Genomic DNA, 22333 nt, shown 5'->3' on the forward strand with positions numbered 1-22333 from the left:
CAACCTTCTTCTCAAAATAAAAGACTTCTTGCACTTCCCCAAACTACTTCTCAACTCACAATATACACACCACAACAATGTATACAATAATCAACCAACATTATTCCCTAAATCACAATATTATTCACCAAATGAAATTTCCTTCCAAAGCAACAAATTTCGATTTTTTTTTTTTTCAACAAATATGGGATGAATATGCTCATCTTGGATGTGTTGAATTGTTTCTTGAAGATCAAAAACAAATTTCCACTCAAATCTTGAAGAAATTTCGAACCCCTTTTTCAAACCCTAGGCTTGGATTTGAAATTTTCTTGAAAGGAAATGATATTTGATGGAATGGGTTAAGATATTTTGGTTGGGAGTAGTAAATTTGAGGAAGGAATCACAAAAAAATTAGTGTGAAAAGAGTTTGGTTGAAAGAAGATTTCGAAAATGGAAGAGGTGTTCTTGAGAAGGAATTTTTCGATTGTCTAGAAATGCCCAATTTTTTGCCTTAAAAACGTATGACCGCGGGGGCGCTGTTTGAAAGACCGCGGGTGCGGTGTTTGTGCGAAAATGAAGCGCGGGAGCGGCGTTAGGATACCGCGGGTGCGGTACATGTTCGGCAACTTTTGAAATTTTTCTTGTAAAATTACCGCGGAGGCGGTAGTGCAAGCACCGCAGGTGCGGTGCCTGTTCGGCATTTGCATGAATTTTTTTTTTTTCATCGATACAGCGCGGGGGCGCTACGCTAAGCAGCGCTGGTGCGCTCTTGTCTCGGCAGTTTAGCGCAGGGGCGGTAGCTTAAGAGCGCGGGTGCACTGTGTGTTCGGCATATACGCGCATATCTCCATCTCCATAAGGCACTACCGCGGGTGCGGTAGTGTACACACCGCGGGTGCGGTGTTTGTTCGACATTCCTAGCGCGGGGGCGCTGTCTTTGTGCTGCGGGTGCACTCCTGCTTCGAATTTTCTGTGTTTGAATGCACCTCAAGCATAGGTGCAGTGCTCATGAGACTGTAGGGGCACTCTTGTTTCGTCAAAATATTTTCTTCTCAAATTTTCAGTCCTGAAAAGAAAACAATTGGGATTCATTAAATTTGGGACGATATAAACATACACTATATTAGAAATACACAACTAAAAATAACATGATTAAAATAAAATAAAAACTGAAATCACAATGCAAACAAGAAACAAAGAATTGGGTTGCCTCCCAATAAGCGCTTGTTTTAACGTCATCAGCCTGACTACCATGAATCGATATCAAGTTGACCCGCCCAAAAGAATGTTGTCGAGGTGCCTTACTTCATTCCCATAGTATGGCTTAACTCTTTACCCGTTCACCTTGAAAATTCGTCCATCATTGCACTTCAACTCGATGGCCCCATGAGAATACACTGTCTCCACCAAAAATGGGCCTGACCAACGCGATTTCAACTTACCAGGAAACAACTTAAGACGGGAATTGAACAAGAGTACTTGTTGTCCTGGTTTTAGTTCCTTTCGTATAATGAGCTTATCATGCCACTTTTTGGTCTGTTCTTTATAAATCTTGGCATTTTCGTAGGCTTCATTGCGGAACTCCTCCATTTCATTTAACTGTAATTTTCTTTCATCACCAGCGGCTTTCAAGTCAAAATTCAACTTCTTAACTGCCCAGAATGCTCGATGCTCCAATTCCAGCGGCAAGTGACAGGCTTTACCAAAAACCAACCTATAGGGAGACATCCCTATAGGTGTCTTGAATGCTGTCCTATAAGCCCACAGTGCATCATTCAACTTTATAGCCCAATCCTTCCGGTTTGTATTGACAGTCTTTTCTAAGATTTGTTTGATTTCCCGGTTGGATATTTCAGCTTGTCCGTTTGACTGAGGATGATAAGCCAATGCCACTCTGTGCTTCACATTGTATTTAGCCATCAGTGAATTGAAAATTTTATTGCAAAAGTGCGTACCTTCGTCACTTATGATAGCTCTTGGTGTTCCAAACCTTGTGAAAATGTTCTTGTGCACAAATTTAACTACAACACGAGCATCGTTAGTACTGGTGGCGATTGCTTCCACCCATTTCGAAACATAATCCACAGCTAATAATATGTAAGATTGACCAAAAGAAGGGGGAAAAGGTCCCATGAAATCTATACCCCAGACATCAAAAAGTTCCACTTCCAAAATATTCGTCAGTGGTAATTCGTGACGCCTAGAAATGTTCCCTAACCTTTGGCACCTATCACATGATTTCACTAAGGTATAGCTATCCTTGAACAAAGTAGGCCAGTAAAAACCTGATTGCAATACCTTAGCTGCTGTTCGTGTTACCCCAAAATGTCCACCATACGGTGATGAATGACATTGTTCCAGAATTTTGTGTGCATCTTCTCCATCAACACATCTCCTGATCACTTGGTCAGCACATCTCTTATACACACAAGGATCATCCCAAAAGAAAAATTTGATATCATGGAAGAACATCTTTTTCTGGTGATGATTAAGATCTGGAGGAAAAGTGCCACAAGACAAGAAGTTAGCTATATCAGCAAACCACGGGAGTTTAGAACTTACCTCAAACAGTTGTTCGTCTGGGAACAACTCATTTATAACTCCACTTTCCGTTCTTTCTTCTAACTCTAGTCGTGATAAGTGATCTGCCACCTGATTTTCACAACCTTTCTTGTCTTTTACTTCAAAATCGAATTCTTGAAGTAGGAGTATCCATCGTATCAACCTGGGCTTGGCATCCTTTTTTGCAAACAAGTAGCGAAGCGCTGCATGGTCAGTGAAAACAGTTACCTTGGTGCCAATAAGATATGTTCTGAACTTGTCAAATGCGAACACTACTGCTAGCATCTCTTTCTCAGTAGTTGTATAGTTCTGTTGAGCTGCATTAAGTGTACGACTTGCATAGTATATGGCCTTGAACATCTTATCTCTCCTCTGTCCCAATGCTGCTCCCACAGCATAGTCGCTAGCATCGCACATGAGCTCAAAAGGCTCCTTCCAATCAGGCACTATCATAATGGGAGCAGAAATCAGTGCTTTCTTGATCTTGTTAAATGCCTGCAAACAATCATCGTCAAAAATAAATGTTGAATCTTTCTCTAACAAATTACACAAAGGTCTAGTAATTTTAGAGAAATCTTTGATATAACGACGATAGAACCCGGCATGTCCTAAGAAACTTCTGATCCCTTTCACATTCTTTGGCGGTGGAAGATTTTCAATTGCCACAACTTTGGCCCTGTCAACTTCTATTCCTTTAGCTGAAATTTTGTGGCCAAGCACAATACCTTCGGGAACCATGAAGTGACATTTTTCCCAATTCAGAACTAGATTCTTAGCTTGACATCTCTGCAAAACGAGCATTAAATTTTGCAAACAATGATCAAAAGATGTACCAAATACAGAAATGTCATCCATAAAAACCTCCATTATTTCCTCAACCATGTCAGAAAATATGGCCATCATACACCTCTGAAAAGTAGCAGGTGCATTGCATAGTCCAAATGGCATTCTCCTGAAAGCAAATGTACCGTAAGGGCAAGTGAAAGTAGTCTTCTCCTGATCCTCCGGTGCTATGACAATCTGATTGTAACCTGAATAACCATCTAGAAAACAATAATAATGATAACCACCAACTCTATCAAGCATCTGGTCAATAAATGGAAGTGGGAAATGATCTTTCCTAGTAGCATCATTCAATTTTCTGTAGTCTATGCATACTCGCCAACCAGTCACTGGGCGAGTTGAAATCAATTCATTGTTCTCATTTTTCACTACAGTTATTCCTCCCTTCTTAGGCACTACTTGTACTGGTGAAACCCATGAGCTATCAGATATAGCATAAATAACACCAGCATTTAACAATTTTAACACCTCAGCCCTACAACTTCTTTCATTGCAGGATTAAGCCTTCTCTGATGATCAACATAAGGTGAATATGATTCCTGCATCAAAATTTTATGCATACAAACAGTAGGACTAATTCCCCTTATATCAGCAATTGTCCATCCCAAAGCAGATTTAAATTCTCTCAACACCCTCAACAATTTTTCTTTTTCAGTACAAGTAAGAAAAGAAGAGATGATTACCGGATATGTTGAATTTTCACCTAAAAATGCATAACAAAGGTGACTTGGAAGTTCCTTCAATTCAGGGGATACTTTTGGTACCTCTATATTTGCATCTTCAAGTAATTCTACATTATGCACATCACTCTTTTCTCTAGGCAATGTATCGAGAGCAAGTAACTCCTATTGGACATCCCAATCATCTTCATCCAGTATAGACGCCGATTCCAACAAGCATCTCTCCAAGGAATCTTTTGTCAATCTTCCTGCACCAACATGAGATATACATGAGTCAATTACATCAATGCTATTACAAGTACTTACCTCATTTGGTTCTTTGATTGTGTTGTAGATGTTGAACATGACTTCTTCTCCACCTACTCTCAATGTAAGCTCACCCTTGTGCACATCGATCAAAGCTTTTCCAGTGGCCAAAAATGGCCTTCCAAAGATAAGTGGGGTGTCCTTGTCTTCTTCCATATCTAGAATGACAAAATCAGCAGGAAATATAAATTTGTCTACCTTTACCAGAACATCCTCCACTATACCCCGTGGATATGTAAGTGATCTATCCGCCAGCTGCAAGGTAATAGTGCTAGGCTTCACCTCGCCAAGCTCTAAAGTCCTGTAAATAGAAAAAGGCATTAAATTAATACTGGCACCTAAATCACACAAAGCTTTATTTATTCTAGAACCACCAATAACACAAAGGATAGTAAAACTCCCTGGATCTTTGAGTTTCTGTGGTAGTTTTCTTTGAAGTATGGCGCTACACTCTTCTGTCAATTTCACTGTCTCAAACTCATGCAACTTTCTCTTCTTTGACATCACATCTTTTATGAATTTTGCATAGTTTGGCATTTGCTCTAAAGCATCAGCAAATGGAATGTTGATATGAATCTTCTTGAAAATCTCCAAAAATTTGGCAAATTGATCATCCAATTTCTTCTTCTTGAACCTCAGCGGATATGGAAGAGTCGGCTTAAATACCGGAGGTTGTTCAACTTCAGCTTCAGCTTTGGTATTAGATCCCTCAGTTTCAACTTCTTCAACAATCACCTCATTTTCATCTTTCTCATTGGAATTTTTACCCTCAAGTTCTTTTCCACTTCTCAAAATTACATCTTTGCATTGCTCCTTTGGATTCACTTCAGTGTTACTTGGGAACTGACCTTTATTTTGATCTTTCAATGCATTAGCCAATTGACCAATCTGTGTCTCCAATGATTTCATAGTTGCTCCCATATTTCCCATGTGAGTTTCCATGCCATCAAGACGAGATTCAGTCCTAGCCATCATTTTACTTGATTCAACAACAAATGTTCCAACAAGATCCTCAAGTGAAGGTTTTCCTTCCCCTTTTGATGTATTGAACCCCGGTGGAGGATTCAACACATTCTTATTATTAGCATATGAAAAATTTTCATGATTTCTCAATCCAGGATGATAAGTGTTAGAGGGAGGGTTACCTCGATATCCTCCGTAGCCACCAAAATTTCTATTGTTGATATAATGAGCTTCATCAGGAATTTGTGGTTCTTCAGTAACAACCGATGCATTTTCAACCTCTGATGTACCAGTCTTATTCATTGCTGCAATTTGATTTGTCAAAGCTGAAACTTGAGCAGTAAGTGAGGTAATAGGATCTATGGCATAAATTCCAGCTTGCTTCTTTACTCCTGACCTTTCAGACGGCCACTGATAACTGTTAATGGTCATCTGTTCAAGCAAATCATATGCTTGATCAGGTGATTTTGCAAATATCGTGCCACCAGCTGCTGCATCCACAGTACCTCTTGTTTGTCCATTCAAACCATTGTAAAATAATTCAATTTGTACCCAATCTTCGAAACCATGGTTTGGACATCTTCTTAACAACTCCTTATACCGTTCCCATGCCTCATATAGTTGCTCAAAATCAGTCTGCCTAAAAGTACTTATCTCGATTTTCAACTGTGCAGACTTTGCAGGTGGGAAATATTTTGCAAGAAACTTGGTTGATAACTCCTGCCATGTAGTGATACTCCCCAAAGGAAGCGATTGGAGCCATCCTCTTGCTTGGTCCCTAAGAGAAAAAGGAAACAAACGCATTCGAATTATATCATCAGAAACACCATTTATTTTTACCGTATCAGTAATTTCAAGGAATGTTCTGAGATGTAGATGAGGATCTGCAGTAGCGGCTCCATTAAACTGATTCTGTTGAACCATGTTTATCAATGCAGGCTTGAGCTCAAAGTTGTTTGCATTAATTGTTCCTCGTGCTATACCAGAATAATGAGCATTCAATACTGGCCTAAAATGATCTCTGATGGGTATTGCAGGGGGTGGATTTTCATTGTCTCTGTTTTCAGCCATTGCTCGAATCTCTTCTCTTCTTGCCTTTCTTAATCGTCTTGCGGTTCTTTCGATTTCAGGATCAAAGATAAGCAAGTCAGGATTTTGCGATCTTCGCATGCACTGTCAAACAAAAACAATAAACAAATCAGTGTTTAATGTAGTATAATAAAAATAGCTCTAAATTAAAATCTAGACTAATTGGTAACAATACTAATATAAATTCAAATTTTACACTCCCCGGCAACGGCGCCAAAAACTTGTTGCGTGTTTTCTTAATTGCTTGCAAGTGCACAACGTCAAGTTATAGTAAAATGTAATTTTGAGTACAAGTGTCGATCCCACGAGGAATGTATTTCTAAATTTATATTAATGCTTGTAATTAAAATAGTCTTGATTTTATTTAGAATAATCAAATAACAGATTTGTTCGCATCAATAACTGAATTGAAAATAAATTTAATTGTAATACCAAACAGAGTTGAACAACAATGGAATAAAAGATCTAGAGGTCCGATTTCACGCAACTATCCACCATGTGTATTTTTGTGTAGCTATATTATATTTATCCTTCTTATTCATTAGCCAAGAATTCTAAAATCATCTACTCCCTCTCTCGAGTGTTAAGCAGATACTAATTATCTAATAAAAGATTGTAATGTCCCCATCAACAACCTATAATTAAATAACACAATAAGCACTCAAGTCTTTTAATGGCTTCAAAAGCATTATATGTCCTCCCGAACTATAAAAATACAATCGATGTATTTTTCCCTTTCTTGTTTATAAATTCCCTTTTCCAAGTGATAATTTATAAACATAAGCATCATTCAAGATATGGCCAATAAATTGAAAGCTTTAAAATTGGAAACATACAAATGAACAATAAGGAAATCTCATATAGCATAAATAATAAATCATCACACATGGTTTCTAGTTTTGATCCATCGTTCCTCTAGAAATAAAAATTAGTTCATAATAAAAATAACACAACACACAAATCTTAAACAAAACATAGTAAATAACAATGAAAGTAAAGAAAGAAGAACTTAGAACAAGAGTTTTGGAGTTCAAATGAAGCTTTTATCCAAAGATGTGCAAGAACTTTCCCAAGGATGCACTTGATCTTTAATCCCTTTGTTGTAGCCTCCAATCCTTTCCTTTTGCTCTAAGATCCCCTAGATGATGAATAATGGAGGCTTTTTATAGTCCTCAACAAGTCTTGCACGCAAAACACCAAAGTCTTCAAGTCCCATGCGCAGCACACCATAGTTTCACAATTTCCGGAAGTTGTCTGTGCATGACCGCGGGTGCGGTAATCTAAGGAGCGCGGGTGCGGTGTCTTCTCGGCAGAAATTCTCATGTGCAACTGGTGATACCGCGGGTGCGGCGCTTGCATGACCGCGGGTGCGGTCATGCCTCGTAAATCAGCGCGGGTGCGGCATTGTAAGAAGCGCGGGTGCGGTCTCTTGCTTTGTGTCTCTTTGTCCTTTACACCTTCTAATTCATCAATATATCACTCCAAACTCTCATTTCTAAGCTTCCAAACTACAATAACAAAAACAACAACATATCAAATAAAACCTGCTAAAAAATCACAAAATTCCAAGTTAAAAACAAGTAATAAAAGTACAATAAATTGCACTTATCAGTGGCTCACAATTTTCCTCTGGTTTTACGTCCAGAAACGGCTTCAACGCCTTCTATGAGTCGAGGATATGCTTCCCATCCAATTTTCTTATAAATTGGCAAACAGGGTCTTTTTTAGATTGGATTCCCAAGACTATGACGCTCATCTTGGAATTGTTTCCATAAACGGAGAAGTTCAATATGCACATGTCCACTAGAATGCGTCTCAAGAGTCAATAAGATGTTATCTAAAGACTCTTTACTCAGCCCATTCTTAATTAAACCAATTTTATCTTCTCTGTTATTGGAAACACATCCCAAAGATTTGCATCGTTTGTCACAAGTCCATCTTGCACACTTATGACAAACCCCTAAACTTTTGGCCCTTCGTTTTTTCGCATAAGTGTTTTTTCCTAATCCAGGCAAATACCGAATGAGCAATGATTGTGGAACTTCTCCTCCTAATCGGATCTTAGCTTCTATTACAAGATGAATATCTTCTGAAATTCCTTTTTGCATTAGCAATCTCAATCTTTCACGCCTTCCTGCATAAATTTTTCTTAGAACATTTTCAGAAACAGAGGGAAAATATTTACATATTTTTGAGAGAATTTCATCCATTTTGGAAAGAAAAGAAATGATTTTTTTTTATTTTTGTATCAGCAATTGTGGGAAACTGATTTAACCAACTATGAGAGTCACGGAGTACCGTTATCCGCCATTTAACTGGGAAATAAAAAGATTAAAGAAACCTGAAATAAAAACAAACAAAATTAAATGCAACATAAAAATTTAAGGATCAGAAAGGGAAATAAACTCTTCTTGAAAGATTTCATTTTCCAAAAATGGTTTAAGCCTTTGTCCATTCACTTTAAAAACATCATCATTTTTAGGATTTTCAATATCCACAGCTCCATAAGGATATACATGCTTTACAACATATGGGCCTGTCCATCTTGATCGTAATTTCCCTGGGAATATGTGAAGTTGATAATTATAAAGCAAAACTTTTTTACCAATCTCAAAAGATTTTCTTAGAATTATTTTATCATGAAATGACTTGATTTTTGCTTTAAAAAATCCTTGAATACTCATACGCGTCATTTCTAAGTTCATCAAGTTCATTAAGTTGCAATTTAAGAAATTTGCTAGCATCATCCATGCTTGAATTTAAAGTTTTGATCGCCCAATAAGCTTTATGTTCCAATTCCACAAGCAAATGACAATTTTTCCATAAACCAACCTATAGAGAGACATATTCAATGATGTTTTAAAAGCTATTCGATATGCCCAAAGTGCGTCACTAAGTCGCAAAGACCAATATTTTCTATTTGAGTTAACATTTTTTTCCAAAATTTGCTTTATCTCCCTATTAACTAATTCAACTTGTCCATTTGTTTGAGGATGATAAGGAGTAGTTACTTTATGAGTAATACCATATTTTTTCATTAATGAAGCAAATGGTTTATTAACAAAGTGAGTTCTCCCATCACTTATCATGGCTCGAGGAATTCCAAATCTACTAAAAATATTTTCTTTTAAAAATTTGATGACGATTTTATGATCATTTGTTCGACATGGAATTGCCTCTATCCATTTGGAAACATAATCAACTGCAACTAAAATATACAAGTATCCAAACGACAGTGGAAAAGGTCCCATAAAATCAATTCCCCAACAGTCAAAGTTTTCAATTTCAATGATAGGATTCAAAGGCATCATGTTTCTTTTTGAAATCGCACCCAATTTTTGACAATTTTCACAGATCTTGCAGATTTCGTGGGTGTCTTTAAACAAAGTGGGCCAATAAAATCCACACTGCAAGATTTTTGCAGCCGTTTTCTTTGAAGAAAAATGTCCTCCGCATGCTTCTGAATGACAAAATTTAATGACACTACTTACCTTATTGTCGGGTATTCAACGTCGAAAAATTTGATGTGGACAATACTTGAACAGATACGGATCATCCCAATAAAAGTTTTTTACCTCATTCAAAAATTTTCTTTTATCTTGGGAACTCCATTGCGGTGGCATTTTTCCTGTCACAAGAAAATTTACTATGTTAGCAAACCAAGGTGTAGTAGTAACTAAAAATAGATGTTCATCAGGAAAATTTTCGTTAATTGGTGTCATTTCACAAGATGATCCTGTTACTAGTCTCGATAAATGATCAGCTACGACATTCTCGATTCCTTTTTTTATCTTTGATCACAATGTCAAATTCTTGGAGCAACAAAATCCATCGTATCAGTTGTGGCTTTGCATCCTGTTTGGTCAACAAATATCTAATAGCAGAATGATCAGTAAAAACAATAGTCGTTGATCCAATCAAATAAGAACGAAATTTATCTAATGCAAATATTGTTAGAGTAGGTGCCCGTCGAGCCAAGTGTTGGCCGAGTGTTCACAATGAAACTCTATGTATAAGCAGTCTTTATTTTAATAATATTTGAAATTATTGTTTTGGCAAATCTTTATCTGTATACCCATGCTAGTTGCATAGATAAAGCCCTTGAATATACAAATAGTAGAAAGAATATGAGATGCTCATATAATGAGTATCATGAAACTCATATTTGGAATACTGTATATTCTAAACAGTTCCTAGTCGATTCAGCTGCCACTAAGAAGGATATAGGCCGCTAGAGCTCGAGACTAGTATCTGCAATGTGAGTACCATGTTTCATTGGTAGGGGACATTGTGATGTCCGAGCATGCAGATAGGTGCTCCTGGTAGAGTGCACTGAACAACCCTCTATAAAGGACTTTCCAAGTGGTTCTCACTTATCGAGTGGAAACGTCCTGGTTTATGGTTGTACACCATTAGTCCTTATGACCCGGGACAACATTGAGACTATATGTGCTAGAATTACACTTTGACTTGTTTACCGACTCTCATGGGGTCATCAGGTGGCAAGGTTGGGTGTTCTGTCGAAACATATAGGAGTCGATGCATTGTAGTCGGGGATTCACCACTTACCTTCGGGTATGGATATCATGTGTGTTCTCATGTGTGTGTAGGTTGAAATCTCTGATCAGTGTATGGTGGTAATTATGAAAGAGGTTTCATAGATTACACCATCGATGCAACTACGACATGACACATAGTATCGATTCATTGACAACTCTCGATAAACCAATGGTTATCGAATCGGTCGGGATATATGAGTTGAAGGGACCGTACTGTACGCTAACCATAATTGAATGGTTCTTGCAGGCACTATCATTTGATACCTAGGGAATCATGTAAGCGATGCTGCTAGGCGTTTAACATGGTTGGTTGGGTACTATCAGACTTGAGTTCTGACGTTCTTGTTATCGAGGAGTTGATAAGTGAGAATGGAGCAATTGGGGTATGCTCGTATAAGGACATGTTTAGTCCGAATCACATGGAGATGTGAACCCATGGCTAGTTGTATCAGTGAACCATTGAGGGCCACACAAGTACTAGCTTTCTAGATCCCGTTGAGAAGTAAAATAGTTCAATGTGTTGAACGGCTTATAAATGAGTTTATAAACGTAAAGAAAAATAGAAGTATGACTTCTATGAGAGAAATGTAATTTTTAATTTATGAATATGTTCCTAAATTAAAAGTAGGCCAAGTGAATAATGTATTTGAAAATTGTGATCTTCATAAACATTATTTCTAGATCCCGTTGAGAAAAGAAATAGTTCAATGTGTTGAACGGCTTATAAAGGAGTTTATAAGTGTAAGGAAAATTAGAAGTATGACTTCTATAAAGGAGAAATTAGTTCAATGTGTTGAACGGCTTATAAATGAGTTTATAAGCGTAAAGGAAAAATTGAAGTATGACTTCTATGAGAGAAATGTAAATTTTGATTTATGAAAGTGTTCCTAAATTAAAAGTTGGCCAAACAAATAATATATTTGAAAATTGTGATTTTCATAAACATTATTATGGACAAAATTAAATTAATTCAAGTGTTGAACTAATTAAACACTAGTGGGCCTAGTAGAGTCCAAATAATTAAATTAATTCAAGAGTTGAATTAATTAAACAATATTGGGTCTTGTAAAGCCCAATTAAAAATAATTATTAGACTAGTGGGCTTCAGTAAAATCAAGCAATGGTTAAATGATCTCAAATGTGTTTGGGACATTTAAATAAAAGTCCATGGGCTTTGTAATTGTTACAAACCAAAATAGAAAGGCATGTAAGGGAGGTAAAAGGTTGGGAGACAAATTTTTCTATTATCTAGGCATGGCATGCAACCTTTTTACTTTAACTTTTCCCACAACCAAAAAAATGTCTCTCCTTCTCTCCTAGCATGAATAGTGGCCGAAATTACTATTCATTCTCCCTCAATTTTTTTATTTCTTCAATGGTTGAGGAAAGCCTACACTTCTCAATGAAAAATACTCTAATTTTTCTAGTGCAAAATTAGGGTGGTTCTAGCTAGTTGGTGGTGCGCCTAATTTTGAAGGAAAGATTCAAGAACAAGGTGAAGCTTGTAGATTGTCTTGCCATCAAGAGCTTAGTTGTATATCAACTAAGTTGGATTCATCATCAATCTCAAGAGATTGATAGGTAATTTCTAAACACACTATGAATGTCATATTTTGTGTTTATTGTATTTGCTACACATTAAATCAAGGTGGCCGAAAATATTCATGAAAAATTCGATTTTTAAACTTCCGTTGTGCTTCCGGTCACCGTAACCGATCCCCTTTCAAGTGGTATCTGAGCTATGGTTATGATTTTGTGTAGCATTTACAAGATATTATGTTGAGATCGATTTCTAACCGCATGAGAACAAAATTTTGCATCGAATCAAGGCCGGTTTCGGGGGGAATTTTGGGCAGCAAGTTGCTGCCCATTTAAGGCAGCTTGGGCTGCCCGAAACGGGCAGCCAGGGAAGCCCAAGAGGCTGCCCGAACAGCCCCATGTTTTAAAAAAAAATTTGCCAAGTTGGCCGGAATCCGGCGACGGCGATGACGACTAGGGTTTTCAAAAATGTTTTGGATAATCAAAGTGTCATGGGCCTTGATGTTGTTGTGCCATTAGATGGTTAACATATTTGTGAATTTTAAATGAGCTAAAATGTTTTTGGTGAAAAATGAGTTTTTCGGCCCTTAAGTTTAAAATTACAAAAGTTGCAAATATTTTCTCATGAAATAAATATTTTAAGTTGGACTTTAAATATTTATAGTAAATGATGATTTACAAGAAATTCGGTTATAAATAAATTAATTGGAAAGTAGACAAAGGTGTTTATATAATTTGTTAATTTAGTTTATAATCGTGGCGGTTAGTGATTGGATCAAGATATATAATATTGGATCAATTAATTATTGTGATGATTAATTGATGGTGTATGATATGTGATATTGTGCATGAAGGATGATCAAAAGCCCAAGCCCAATTTGCTAGGTGTATGCTAGGATATTTTGTGTTGAATGATTGTAATAATTATCAATTTATAAAGTGGGCTTGGTTTATGGCCCGTTCCCACCCCATGAGATGTATCCCTATTTGCCATGGATATTTATTTGTAAATATTAGTATAGTGGATGATCAAGATTGGAAGATGGTGGCCATGATGATTATGAAGATCGAAGACATGTAAATATTGGAAGCTTATGTAATAGTTGCATTTGCATGCCGTGTATTTCCCTAGGATTGGATCTAGGCCCGTGTTTAGCTCACACGGTCTGTTAGTATTGGGGCGATTGATCATCCTTGTTTGTTTACTGTTTATAATATATGCATGATATGTTATAAATAATGAGTATGTGCGTTATTATTATGATAATAACAAAGTTGCATGAATCCGGCAAACATACGATCAAACATGGCGAGCTTTTAAAATAAAATTAATGATGAGACCTTTCAAAATTAAAAACCCTCATTTTGAATAACATTCAAAATTAATATCAAGCCCGAAAAGGGGAATTATAAATCTGTTTATAATTTCCTTGTCTTCCATTGACAATGGGTGCATGATAAAAGCTGCCCATACTCGGGGCTCGGCTCATATTATTGGGGGAGCTCTGGGTGCCGGAAAGCTGTGACATCCATTGACATGGTGATGTGAACTACGTGGAACTCTCATGATTTCGGCTCATATTATTGGGGGAACTCATGGCGACCGTCTATTAAGGTTCAACATCGATGGGTAAGGCTTGACACGTGAAGATGAACGACGTCATATTATTGGGTCCTAATCAAACGTGAGACAAAAGTTTACGTAGAGGGTTGCATTGTGATGCAATTGGAAACTACCTTTTAGGAATTGTGATTGGCTGATATTATTCGGGATCATAATTCGCTAATTGGACCTTACGTACCTACTGAGGAAAGGAGTCTCCCGTTTTCACTAGAGGGTAGTGAAAGATGTCAAAACATTGGGAGCAAATATTTATGAAGTAAAAGTCCAAACTTCATATCTTACTAAATATTTTAAAATAGTCATCAACATTTATCTGTTTTTACTTTTCAATACAAATTGACAATGTCTTCGATTCGCAATCCGATATCCGTAATACTCGACAAACACATATTAACTAGACCTAATTACCTCACTTGGCTAAGAAACCTGAAAATCGTCTTGAATTCGGAAAGGGTAGCATATACACTGACTGAGTCACCCCCTGTTGAGGCTCTGACTGACTGCACTCCTGAGGAATTGCAGGCTTACAAGGAATGGTGTGACCATGACTTGATAGCCAGGTTTTATATGCTGACTTCTATAAATGATGAGCTGCAGAGGCGTTTTGAGGATGCAAAGAGTGCTATTGACATTCATTTGCATCTCAAGGAGCTCTTTGGTGAGCAAACACGACCTCTTAGGCATGCTACCGTCAAGGAGCTGATCACTATGCGCATGCGAGATGAGGCCTCGGTCCATGAGCATGGCCTGAAGATGATTGGGCTCGTGGACAAGCTCGTTGGCATGGATCTGATCTTGCCTTCGGAGTTGACAACCGACGTGTTGCTGTTATCATTGCCTAGCTCATTTGATCCTTTTGTGGTGAACTTCAACATGAAAAAGATGGAGCCGACCCTTGAGGAGTTGGTGAATATGCTTGTTACGTTTGAATCAACCATCAAGATAGAGAAGTTGGTTCTTTATGTGGGTTCTTCATCTGGTACGAAGATTAATCCACATGGGAAGGGAAAGAAGCGTTCTTTCCAACGTCCCAAGAAGAATGTTCCCTTGTTGAGGCAATCTCCGAATCCCGTTGTGGCAGCCACACCAGTTAAGGCTGACAAGACTAGTGATGTTTGTCATGACTGCAAGAAGCCTGGACATTGGAGGCGAAATTGCAAGGAATATCTGGCCCAGAAGATTTCTGGAAACGGTATGTTCTAAATTGAAGTAAACATTTCAATTAACTCTACTTCTTGGGTATTAGATACCGGTTGTGACTCACATCTCTGTAATGAGTTACAGGTGATGGGAAGCTTAAGGAAGGTGTGACCTTCTAGAGGATGGGCAATGGGGCAAGAGTTGCTGCCAAGGCTATTGAATATTTTTACTTATTGTTGAACAATATATTTAAGTTAATTTCAAGAGATGTTTTGTTTGTACCGGATTTGGTGAAAAACATTGTTTCCATTTCTATGCTGATAAAAATGGATGTTCTTGTTTATTTTGCAAAGGTGTTTGTAACATTTACATGAATGAATGTTTGATTGGTACTGGTGAACTTGAAAATGATCTCTATAACTAAAAATTGAAAGATATTCCATTAAATGTCCATTCAAAGGCAGACACCATATGAGATATGGATGGGTAAGCCTCCCAAATATTCTTATCTTAGAATATGGGGAGCCCTGCTTATGTGAAGCAGGTAGTGGGAGATAAATTGGATAGCTGATCCATTTTATGTTACTTTGTGGGATATCCAAAGAATTCGGTTGGATACTACTTCTATCATCCCCAAGAAACAAAGGTGTTTGTTTCTATGAATGCAACCTTTTAGGAAAAGGAATTTCTATTGGATAGAAAAGGGGAGATGATAGAACTCGAAGAGGTTCGAGAGACACCCACAATTATAGAACCCACACCCGAAGAGCCAAGAAAGGAGATATAAGCTCCTAGAAGATCCGAGAGAGTCTCGAGACCACCTATGAGGTATGGTCTGCTTCTTGAAGAGGGCCATGATGAGCCTAACCATGGATATGATCCAAGGACCTTCAAGGAAGTATTATCTGATGACGATTCATCCAAGTGTCTTGAAGCGATGGAATCTGAGATGAATTCCATGCATTCGAACCAAGTGTGGAATCTCGTGGATCCACTTGAGGGAATTGTTCCCATAGGGTGTAAATGGATTTACAAGAGGAAACTTGGGGCAGATGGGAAGGTATTGACCTCCAAGGTGCGATTGGTGGCAAAAGGATATAACTCAAAGACAAGGAGTTTCCTTTGAGAAAACTTTTTCTCCAGTTGCAATGTTCAAGTCCATAAGGATTTTGCTAGCCATAGCTGCATGGTATGACTATGAGATATGGCAGATGGATGTTAAGACAGCCTTTCTTGATGGGGATATTAAGGAAGAGATTTACATGTCTCAACCCGAAGGGTTTACATCTATCGGAAGTGAGCATATGGTATGCAAACTTCAAAGATCTATTTATGGTCTAAAGCAGGCATCTAGGAGTTGGAACCTCATATTCGACAGTACAATCAAAGAGTTTGGTTTTGCTAAGAATCCTGAGGAACCCTGTGTGTATAAGAAGGTCAGTGGGAGTGTTGTGACATTCCTGGTGTTTTATGTTGATGACATTCTAATCATTGGGAATGATGTAGGAATGTTGCAATCAACTAAAATATGGTTAGTAAGTAAGTTCTCGATACAAGACTTGGGTGAAGCAACTTTTGTATTAGGAATACATATCTATAGAGATAGATCAAGAAGATTGCTTGGTCTCACCTAGTCCACATACGTTGATAACATCGTGAAGCGGTTCTCGATGGATGAGTCCAAGAGAGGACATCTACCAATGTGTCATGGCGTGTCCCTATCCAAGTCTGTCTCCCAAGACTAATGCAGAGATAGCGGCGATGACAAGCATTCCATATGCATCTGCGATTGGTAGCAACATGTATGGGATGATATCTACACGTCCTGACGTGCTATCGCACTAAGTGTATTGAGTAGATATCAATCGAACCCTGGTCTTCCACACTGGAAAGCTGTGAAAGACATCCTCAAGTAGTTGAGAAGGACCAATAAATTGTTCTTGGTCTATGGGGTGGAGAACTGAAATTGAAAGGCTATACCGACTCTAGCTTCCAAAGCGATATCAATTACTCGAATTCAACCTCTGTGTTTGTATTCATGCTCAATGGTACTGCTGTCTCTTGGAAGAGTTCCAAGCAAGACAATACTGCGGATTCCAGCACAGAGCCCGAATACATTGCTGCATCAGATGCAGCAAGGGAGGTTGTTTGGATAAGGAATTTTGTTTAAGAGTTGGACGTCATTCCTAATGGAGTTGCTCATGTCCCGGTGTTGTGTGACAACACGGGAGCTATAGCTCAAGCAAAGGAGCCCATGTCTCATCAGAAGTCCAAACATGTATTGAGAAAGTACCACATCCTCGGAGAGATTGTGGAAAGAGGAGAAGTGTCTTTTGACACAGTCGGCTCCGCAATAAATGTTGCTGATCCACTAGCTAAGCCTTTACCTGGACCATTATTCGAGATGCAACGCGAATCAATGTGTTTGAAGCATACGGGTAGTTGGCTCTAGTGCAAGTGGGAGATTGTTAGAGTAGGTGTCCGTCGAGCCAAGTGTTAGCCGTGTGTTCACAAAGAAACTCTATGTATAAGCAGTCTTTATTTTAATAATATTTGAAATTATTGTTTTGGCAAATCTTTATATGTATACCCATGCTAGTTGCATAGATAAAGCCCTTGAATATTCAAATAGAGAAATGTAAATTTTGATTTATGGAAGTGTTCCTAAATTAAAAGTTGGTCAAACAAATAATGTATTTGAAAATTGTGATTTTCATAAACATTATTATGGACTAAATTAAATTAATTCAAGTGTTGAGGGCCTAGTGGAGTCCAAATAATTAAATTAATTCAAGTGTTGAATTAATTAAACAATATTGGGTCTTGTAGAGCCCAATTAAAAATAATTATTAGACTAGTGGGCTTCAGTAAAATCAAGCAATGGTTAAATGGTCTCAAATGTGTTTGAGACATTTAAATAAAAGTCCATGGGCTTTGTAATTGTTACAAACCCAAATAGAAAGGCATGCAAGGGAGGTGAAAGGTTTGGGAGAAAAATTTTTCTATTATCTAGGCTTGGCATGCAACCTTTTTACTTTAACTTGTCCCACAACCAAAAAAATGTCTCTCCTTCTCTCCTAGCATGAATAGTGGCCGAAATTACTATTCATTCTCCCTCATTTTTTTTCCTTCTTCAATGATTGAGGAAAGCCTACACTTCTCCATGAAAAATACTCTAATTTTTCTAGTGCAAAATTAGGGTGGTTCTAGCTAGTTGGTGGTGGGCCTAATTTTGAAGGAAAGATTCAAGAACAAGGTGAAGCTTGTAGATTGTCTTGCCAACAAGAGCTTAGTTGTATATCAACTAAGTTGGAGTCATCATCAATCTCAAGAGATTGATAGGTAATTTCTAAACACACTATGAATGTCATATTTTGTGTTTATTGTATTTGCTACACATTAAATCATGGTGGCCGAAAATATTCATGAAAAATTCGATTTTTAAACTTCCGTTGCGCTTCCGGTCACCGTAACTGATCCCTTTTTCAAATATTACAGCAAGTAGTTCTTTTTCAATTGTGGAGTAATTTATTTGAGCATTGTTTAAAGTTCTACTTGCATAATATATCACATAAGGCTTACCGTTTCTTCTTTGACCCAGTACTGCACCGACTGCATAATCACTCGCATCGCACATGATTTCAAATGGTAAAGATCAGTCAGGAGGTTGCATGATAGGAGCTGATGTTAAATGTCGAATGATTTTATCAAAAGCATTTTGACATTCTTGAGTCCACTCAAATGCAGTGTCTTTTGTTAAGAGGTTACAAATGGGTTTAGAGATTAAACTAAAGTCTTTTATAAACCTCCTATAAAATCCAGCATGTCCCAAAAATGAGCGAATTTCTTTAATGGTTTTTGGAGGGGGTAAATTGGCAATGACATCAATTTTTGCTTTATCAACTTCAATTCCATGAGATGACACGACATGTCCCAAAACAATTCCAGAAGTAATCATGTAATGACATTTTTCCCAATTTAAAATAAGACCTTTTTCCTCGCATCTTTTTAAAACTTTTCCAAATTTTCAAGACAATTATCAAATATATTCCCAAAGACAGTTAAATCATCCATAAAAATTTCCAAACAATTTTCAACCATGTCGCAAAAAATGCTTAGCATACATCTTTGAAATGTTGCTAGGGCATTGCATAATCCAAATGGCATCCTTCTAAATGCAAATGTTCCAAAAAGACATGTGAATGTAGTTTTTTCTTGATCTTCGAGTGCAATGGGAATTTGATAATAACCTAAATATCCATCAAGAAAACAGTAGTATGGATGACCTGCTACTCTTTCTAAAATTTGATCCAAAAATGGTAATGGAAAATGATCTTTTCTAGTGGCATCATTTAATTTTCTATAATCAATACACATCCGCCAACTAGATGGGACTCGACTTGTTAACAATTCACTTTTTTTATTTTTTATCACTGTGATGCCAGATTTTTTTGGAACTACTTGTGTTGGGCTTACCCACTTACTATCAGAAATAGGGTAGATAATCCCAACATCGAGTAGTTTGAGAACTTCAGTTTTCACAACATCTTTTATGTGTGGATTTAATCTCCTTTGTAGTTGTTGAGATGTTTTAGCATTTTCTTCTAAGTGAATTTTGTTAGTGCAAATTAGTGGATTAATGCCCTTAAGATCTTTTAGTGTCCAACCAATTGCATTTTTATGTCTTTTAAGCATATCAACTAATTTACCTTCTTGATTACTTGATAGTTTGGAAGAAATTACCACCAGATATGTTTCATCTTCTCCAAGAAATGCATACTTCAATTCTTCTGGAAAGGGTTTTAACTCCAATATGGGTGGTTCGTCTTTGTTCTCATATTTTGCATCAAATTCTTTCTCTGATCTTGGTAACGAGTGATACCTGATAAAATCATCAAGATAAATTTCAGCATTTTCTTTAACAGTTTCAATTGAACAAATATCTAATTGATCACGATTACTCCCTTCTTGAATGTTTTCTTCCACAAGAGTTTCAATAAGATTTTCATCTTCACTTTCATCTCCTTTGTCATGTGGTTGCTTACAAAGATTAAACACATTAAGCTCCAAGGTCATGTTACCAAATGACAACTTCATTATTCCATTCCTGCAATTTATAAGAGCATTAGAAGTTGCTAAAAATGGACGACCTAAAATTACAGGAATTGCATTACAAGCTTCAGTAGGTTGTGTATCTAAAACTATAAAATCGACAGGATATACAAAGTTATCAACTTGGACCAACACGTCTTCTATCATACCTCTTGGCACTTTAACAGATCTATCAGCAAGTAAAAGTGTTACCGAAGTAGGTTTTAACTCGCCTAGATTGAGTTCTTGATAAACAGAATATGGATGTAAATTCACACTAGCTCCAAGGTCAAGCAATGCTTTTTAAATTTTTCGTTCTCCAATAATACAAGAAATAGTAGGACAACCTGGGTCTTTGTATTTCAAAGTATTATTATTTTGAATGATTGCACTTACTTGTTCGGCTAAAAATGCTTTATTTTTCACATTCAATTTTCTTTTCACAGTGCACAAGTCTTTCGAAAATTTTGCATATGATGGTACCTGTTTTATTGCATCTAATAAAGGAATATTAACTTTTACTTGTTTAAAAATATCATATATATCAGAATTCAAATTTGATTTTTTGAATTTTTCAATGCATAAGGGAATGGTGGTGACACTGTCTGTTGAACCTCATCTTCGCAAGTTATGGGTTCCACTTCCTTACCCTTTGAAGTTGATTTATCATCATCTTCACAAGGTTCAAGAATGGATTTTTCCACAACCTTACCACTTCGAAGGGTAATAACAGATTTAACCTGATCCATCGGTTGAGTTCCAGAAGTTCCAATTTGTGAATGATGATCCTTGGGATTAGGCAGAGGTTGTGAAGGAAATCTACCTTTTTCATGAACATTAAGTGCAGATGCAAATTTAGTAAGAGTATCTTTCAAATATGTCATGGTTTGAGCAGTTTTAGTATTGATAGACTCTTGCTTTGCAATGAAAGAATTCAATAAATCTTCCAAATTCCTTTTAGGTGGAGGAACATAAGGTGCATAATTTTGAAAATTTTGTTGATTTTGAAAATGTGGTTGCGGAAATTGTGCAGCATTATCATTCCTCCAGCTAAAATTTGGATGATTTCGCCAACCTGGATTTTAATTTTGAGAAAATGGTTCAAAATTTGGCCTTTTGAAATTGTTCAAAACATTGACTTGTTCATGGAGACATTCTTTAAAAGAGGGCAAAGTGGGACAATCTTTTGTAAATTGATCACTTGTATCACAGATGTGACACACAATTTCTTGAACAGATTTTAATTGACCATTCTTTTTCAATTCAAGTGCCTCAACTTTTTTTGCCAAAGAGGTAAATCTAGCTTGAAGATCATGTTCATCTTTGTGAGTGTACATACCTCCACCAGATGTAGGAGATTGAATCTTGTTTGATGGTTCGATTGTACCTATAGTGTCCCAATTTTGAGCATTTTCAGCTAATGAATCGAGATACTCAATTGTCTCGTTTGGATCTTTATCTTCAAATATTCCATTACACATAAATTCAACCATTTGCCTATCTTTAGGTGTTAAGCCTTCATAAATTTGAGAAACAACCCTCCAAATTTCAAAACCATGATGTGGACAAAGATTAAGAAATTCTTTGTATCTATCCCAACACTGATAAAAAGTTTCTCCTTGTTTTTGAGTGAAATTGATGATTTGCCTTTTGAAAGAATTTGTTCTATGCGATGGAAAAAACTTTTTCAAAAATTGTTGTTGTAATTCATCCCAAGTTCGAATGGATCCCGATCGAAGATTTTGTAGCCAAGTTTTAGCTTTATCTTTTAAAGAAAAAGGAAAAAGCTTAAGTCGAATGATGTTCATGCTACAATTTAAATCATTATATGTGTTGCACATTTCTTCAGACTCTCGTAAATGCATGTATGGATTTTCAGAATCTAAGCCATGAAAGTTGGGTAAAAGTTGGATAATACCGGGCTTAAAATTGAAATGAGATGCATCAGGGGGAAA

The 22333-nt window shown here is 37.0% G+C and overlaps 1 non-coding gene across 1 annotated transcript; it reads left to right on the plus strand.

Annotated features, from left to right (window-relative positions):
• Window positions 1–21929: 21929 nt before the first annotated feature.
• LOC140840351 (small nucleolar RNA R71) lies at window positions 21930–22038 on the plus strand. The gene has a single exon (XR_012119939.1). It is a non-coding gene; the product is annotated as a small nucleolar RNA R71 (small nucleolar RNA).
• The last annotated feature ends 295 nt before the right edge of the window (window positions 22039–22333 follow it).

This window comes from Primulina eburnea, chromosome 8 (assembly GCF_022965805.1).
Source record: "Primulina eburnea isolate SZY01 chromosome 8, ASM2296580v1, whole genome shotgun sequence".
Lineage (NCBI taxonomy): Eukaryota > Viridiplantae > Streptophyta > Magnoliopsida > Lamiales > Gesneriaceae > Primulina > Primulina eburnea.